Source organism: Grampus griseus, assembly GCF_964374135.1.
Source record: "Grampus griseus genome assembly, chromosome: 8".
NCBI lineage: Eukaryota > Metazoa > Chordata > Mammalia > Artiodactyla > Delphinidae > Grampus > Grampus griseus.
In genome coordinates, this window is record NC_139002.1 from 40,120,702 (window position 1) to 40,126,997 (window position 6,296).

The 6,296-nt window shown below is 50.6% G+C and overlaps 1 pseudogene across 1 annotated transcript; it reads right to left on the bottom strand.

Moving 5' to 3' along the window:
- Window positions 1–1,026: 1,026 nt before the first annotated feature.
- LOC309826081 (elongation factor 1-alpha-like) lies at window positions 1,027–4,031 on the bottom strand (annotated as a pseudogene). Its single transcript has 8 exons — window positions 4,007–4,031; window positions 3,626–3,765; window positions 3,279–3,439; window positions 2,475–2,770; window positions 2,201–2,351; window positions 1,678–1,935; window positions 1,304–1,517; window positions 1,027–1,184 (listed from the first exon to the last, which is right to left on the bottom strand). The product of its transcript is annotated as an elongation factor 1-alpha-like (transcript).
- Window positions 4,032–6,296: the final 2,265 nt, after the last annotated feature.

Below are 6,296 nucleotides of genomic sequence, written 5' to 3' on the forward strand. Positions count from 1 at the left end.
AAAAAAAAACTAAAAATAGAACTACCATATGATCCAGCAATCCCACTCCTGGGCATATAAGCTGGAGAAAACTCTAATTTGAAAATATATGCACCCCTATGTTCATAGCAGCACTATTTACAATAGCCAAGACATGGAAGTAACCTAGTGTCTATCAACAGATGAATGGATAAAGAAGATGTGGTATATTTATACCATGGAATATTACTCAGCCATAAATAGAATATCATGCCATTGGCAGCAACATGGATGGACTGAAGGTTATTACACTAAGTGAAGTAAGTCAGACAGAGAAAGACAAATACCATATGATGTCACTTATATGTGGAATCTCAAAAATGATACAAATGAACTTATTTAAAATACAGAAACAGACTCACAGACATAGAAAACAAATTTATGGTTACCAAAGGGGAAAGGGGGTGGGGGAGGGATAAATTAGGAGTTTGGGATTAACAGATACACACTACTATCTATAAAATAGATAAACAACAAGGGCCTACTGTATAGCACAGGGAACTCCAGTATCTTGTAACAAGCTACAATGGAAAAGAATCTGAAAAAGAATGTGTGTGTGTGTGTGTGTGTGTGTGTAACTGAATCACTTTGCTGTACACCTGAAACTAACACAGCGTTGTAAATCAACTCTACTTTAATAAAAAAAGAAAAATATATCTATATGAAAGTGAGGGTGGGTGAGGGGATGTTAGCACTGAACTAGCCTATTGGCACTGGGATCCTACCCTACGCCATTGTGAATACACTTTATCACATCCCCAAACAATTCCTCTTCCTCACAGAGAGGACCAGCCAGAGGTGATTAGGTTTGAGGGAAATGGGAAGAGGATGGGTGGGAGAAGGAGGTGAGACCCTGAATTGTGTTCACCACCCACAGCATAAAACTTTGAAGCCTGTGGGCCTTAAATTAGTTGTTCTTCTACCCAGAGTTTCCTCATTAACCTGATGCTTTCCTCCCTGGAAGAAACCAAGACAGCTAGTTTAAGTTTTATGATTACTTTTATTCTGTCAATAGCAGTATCTCATATAGTGGAGGTTGCCGAGGACACGCTTCATTTCTTGCTGGCCTTCACTGCTGAACTTGGCCGCAGAGGCTGTCTTCTCCTCCACCGCCTTGATGACTCCAGTGGCCACTGTTTGCCTCATGTCCTGCAGAGCAAAACAGCCTGGAGGAGGAAGGAAGAATGGGGTTTCTGTAAAGTGACACTGAAGGAGAAAGGCTCCTTGGCCTCCGTCAGAGGTGCTTCCCTTCCCAGGACTCAGCAGCCACCAGTCCCTGGCTCACCTAGAGGTGGGTGCTCAGAGAATGTCTCCACACACATGGCCTGGCTGGGGACCATCTGCACTATGGCTGCGTCAGGGCCTTGGGGTTGTCCTCCAGCTTCTTGCCTGAGCGCCGGTCAATCTTTTCCCTCAGTTCAGCAAGCTTGCAGGAGACGTGGGCCATGTGGCAGTCCAGCACCGGCATGGATCTGTCCCGGGTGATTCAAGACTATACCCTGGCGGGGAAGGAGGATGGAATTAGAAGAGATCGGATGGCACCTGTGATCTGGGGCCAACCCTCAACCAACCTGGGGCTTCCACTGAACTGGGACTAATTTCTAAGAAGCATTTCCATCACCACCAAGCACCAAGGCCCTTGGCTTCCTGGGCACCTACCTGCACCACAAAGTTGCTGGCCTCTATGGGGGGGTTCGTTCTTGCTGTCTCTGACCACGTTGTCGTGTCAGATGTCCTTCACGGACACATTCTTCACGTTGAAGCCCACTTTGTCATTGGGCAGGGCCTCGGGCAGGGCCTCGTGGTGCATCTCCATAGACTTGACCTCAGTGGTGACGTTGCTGGGGGCAACGGTGACCACCATGCCAGGTTTCAGGAAGCCGGTCTCCACACGGCCCAAGGGCACAGTGTCAATGCCTGTCCAATGGGAAGAAGGGCAGTCAGAAAGATTCTAGATCCACCCAGTGAGAACTGGCTTCTGGGGGAGTCCCTTGGTCCTGGGGCTCAAGGACCAAGGCCACCTACAGGACTGGCTGTTTCTTCTGTGTCAGATAATTTGGAAACGCTGGGGGCTTTACACTTTATCACAGCTCAGAAGTCAGGATCTGAACCCTGGCAAGTCCTGGCAAGTCCAGACCTCATTTTCAATTCCTTCATTCCTCAAGAAGCCCTGTCGCCTCGCCTCCAATCTTGTACACGTCTTGCAGAGGCAGCCTCAGGGGCTTGTTGACAGGGCGAGTGGGCAGGAGGATGCAATCCAGAGCTTCTAGCAGTGTCACCTGGGTGGCGTTTCCCTCCTTTCGCTCAACCTTCCAGCCCTTGAACCAGGGCATCTGCGGGAGGATGCAGAACGTAGTGGAGGTGAGCCTGGGGCATTGCTCTCAGCACACCCACCCCAGGGCCAGGACCAGGACCAGGGCCCACTCTGCCCGCCCGCAGACCCGGTCCGCACTCACGTTGCTGCTGGGCTCTAGCATGTTGTCGCTGTGCCAGCCCGAGATGGGCACGAAGGCCAGGGACACAGGGTTGTAGCCAATCTTCTGATGTAGGCACTCACTTCCTCCGTGATCTCTGGGAAGCGCCCTGCGCTGTAGGCGGGCTCGGTCGAGTCCATCTTGTTGATGGCCACGATCAGCTGCTTCACGCCCAAGGTGAAGGCCAGAAGCGTGCGCTCGCGGGTCTGCCCGTTCTTGGAGATGCCCGCCTCGAACTCGCCCACGCCGCCGGCCACGATAAGCACTGCATAGTCGGCCTGCAGGACACAGACACCACGGGGTCAAGGGCTTAGTTAGGGGAGCGGGCGCCGGCCAGGCTGGGAAGCCTGCTAGAGTTTCGGGCAGTCCCGGGTCCCTTGGGAAAGCTCGGGGACGGGATGCTCCCCAGAAGTTGATAAGTTCGTGGGTCCCTTGGTTACTATTGTGCACAGAGGTCCCGCCTCCCAGTCAAACTCTCACCTTGTCCCATAAATGAGCTTTTAGTTCCTTCCTCCCAGACGGACCCCAAGTGATCTACTTGTCTAGGTGTCAGAAAACCTGGTCCCTGCCCCAGCCTGAAAGGGGGCCCGTATCTGAGCCTCACAGAGTCTGTCCTCCTCTGGTTCTTTCAGAATTGATGATTGGCATGGATGAGGAAAACCTTCTGAGGCTTATGATACCCTCCTTCCCAGAGTCCCGGAAGTAAAGCCTGAGTTTCCTCCCTTCCTCTGCGCCTGCCCCGCCCCCATCTGAAAGGGAGGGCCCTGGGAACAAGGGCTGCCTTACCTGGGAGGTGCCCGTGATCATGTTCATGGGGCATCGATGATGGTGATGTAGTACTTGCTGGTTTCAAACTTCCACAGGGAGATGTGGATGGTAATGCCACGCTCTCTCTCTGCCTTCAGTTTGTCCAACACCTGGGCGTACTTGAAGGAGCCCTTACCCATCTGGGGAGGGGTGGGGAGTGAGTAGAGCACATCGATGGCCAGCAGACTGACCTACCCCCAGGGAATTCTGTGTCGCCTTAGACCTCACAGCGCACCCTGCTCTCTGCGCTGGACCCACCGAGAAGCAGGACATCCATCCCCCCAACCCCAGCTCCTAGAGGCCAACATCGCACGTGGGTGCCTTACCTCGGCTGCCTCCTTCTCAGACTTCTCGATGGTCCTCTTGTGGATCCCCCCACACTCGTAGATGAGATGCCCGGCGGTAGCGGACTTGCCAGAGTCCACGTGGCCGATGACAACGATATTGATACGGGTCTTATCTTTGCCTATGGTGGCGGGTTCCTTCCTTCAGTCACTGCTAGAGGGGAGCACGGGGCGGGTGAGGCCACAGCGTTCCAGGCCTGCCTCTCTCCTCCCCTCCCCTCCACTCTGCTCCTGCCCAGCACCCCGCTCCCCACTTCACAGCCTAGCCCGGAGCCTGGGACATGGTAGTGTCAACTGAAAAGTAAAATACTTGCCAGTCTCACGCCCTGGCAAGAGTCACGATCCCAGGGCCATAGCTGGTACTTCCAAGCAGTCCTGGCCCATCCATCCTTTCTCCTGTGCAAGACTCCGCAGAACATGTTGGGCATTCCCCACCCCTCCCATCCCTCCACCCCACCGCACTCCCCAGCCCCCGCCCACTTCTTTTACAAGAAACCCTGACACTGTGTAATTTGCAGTTTGTCCCCTGCCCCCTGCAAGTCCCTACCTCCAGAGAAAAAGGAACTAAGTCGATCCAGCAAGAGCTGCAGCAGCTGTGATGATAGTCAACAGCTGTCTTGCCTCCTGCTTTTATAAACCTAGCACTGGACCTTCCAAAGCTGACACCAGAGCTGGAACTGGTTTAGGAAATGCTACTCCCTCCCCCAAACTCAATTTCACAGACTTCTTCTCTGACCGATTGGATATTCGGATGAAGAGATGGTGGGTGACTAATGTTCAAAGAGCCCTATTTACACTAGCCAAGACATGGAAGCAACCTAAATGTCCATCGACAGATGAATGGATAAAAAAGATGTGGTACAATACAATGGAATATTACTCAGCCATAAAAAAGAATGAAAAAGTGCCATTTGCAGCAACATGGATGGACTTAGAGATTATCACACTAAGTGAAGTAAGTCAGACAAAGACAAATATCATATGACATCACTTATATGTGGAATCTAAAAAAATGATACAAATGAACTTATTTGCAATACAGAAACAGACTCACAGACATAGAAAGCAAGCTTATGGTTACCAGAGGGGAAGGGTGGGGGAGGGATAACTTAGGAGTTTGGGAATAACAGATACACACTACTACCTATAAAATAGATGAACAACAAGGTTGGTATGGCACAGGGAACTATATTCAATATCTTGTAATGACCTATAATGGAAAAGAATCTGAAAATAATATGTATAACTGAATCACTTTGCTGTACATCTGAAACTAACACAACATTGTAAATCAACCGTACTTCAATTTTAAAAAAGCCTGTTTAAAAAATGTGATGCAAAATCCAAAATGTGTAAGAGGATTTATACATCCCCATCCCAGTCTCTCAGTTCCTCTCCCCAGAGACCACCACCACAACCATTTTCTTATATATTCACATGTATTCTAAATGTTTTGGCCTCCAAAACCCCATTTCAGAATATCCCCTTGTCCTTTAAGACTGCATTAAAAACTAACTTTACATATGCTCTTTTATACTTTTTTTTTTTTTTTTTTTTTTTTTTTTTTTTTTTGCGGTACGCGGGCCTCTCACTGTTGTGGCCTCTCCCGTTGCGGAGCACAGGCTCCGGACGCGCAGGCTCAGTGGCCATGGCTCATGGGCCCATCTGCTCCGCGGCATGTGGGATCTTCCCGGACCGGGGCACGAACCCGTGTCCCCTGCATCGGCAGGCGGACTCTCAACCACTGCACCACCAGGGAAGCCCTCTTTTATACTTTTGGGGGGAGAACTTCCAGGGCTGTCATATCCAATGTGAAAACCTGGAGCTGCAAGCCAGGGGTGGGGGGTGGGGTGAAGCAGCAGAGCGTCCCCCGCCCCTCCCCCTCATGCCCTCCCCCTCCCCTCACCCTCACCCTTCCCCTCCCCTCCCCCCCGACCCCGCCCCTCCCCCGACCCCGCTCCCCACCCCCCCCTGCCCCCCCCCACCATGCGCTAGAATGGCCTTGCTCACTTGCTCTCCCTTAGGGGACATTTGCTTTCCACGTCAGATCCCCGCCCTCCCTGTAGCGCAGACCACAGTGAAACAAGATAATGCTGAATTACACTAATACAGTGTGATTACCAGAAGAGAGAGAAGAGCATACACGCTCAGGAGTTAATGACAGAGAAACGGACAGAATGTTTCCTTCTGTTTAAGAGCCTGGAGAAAAGGCCTGTAAGGCCAGGAGGAAACGCTCAACTAGAAAGTAAAAGGGTACCAGGGGACAGTGGGTCACCCACATTGGTGACCACAAAACTGAAAAAGTAAGTGCTTTTTCCTCTTCTGTTGCTCCCAAACTATCTACTGATCTTATATTCTTGCCAAAAGCAACTTCATTCCTTCTGCGTTCCACGTGACATTGTCCTGGTCCGATAGTACAGCCTTTGTTGTCGACTGTTGATTTTGCAGAGAAGCCCTCACAGGGCTGCCCAGCCCCAGTTTTTATGGTGTGGTCTGATTTCACTGATTTTATAAGGTCAACTCATTACAGGCAAGTTGGGGTGCCCCAGAACAGACAAGTAGTCTGCTAAGCCATTCACTTAAAATGACAGTAATAAAAATTTTAATAAAGTATCAATATTTGCACCATGTTTATGATCGCTTTTAATAAGCA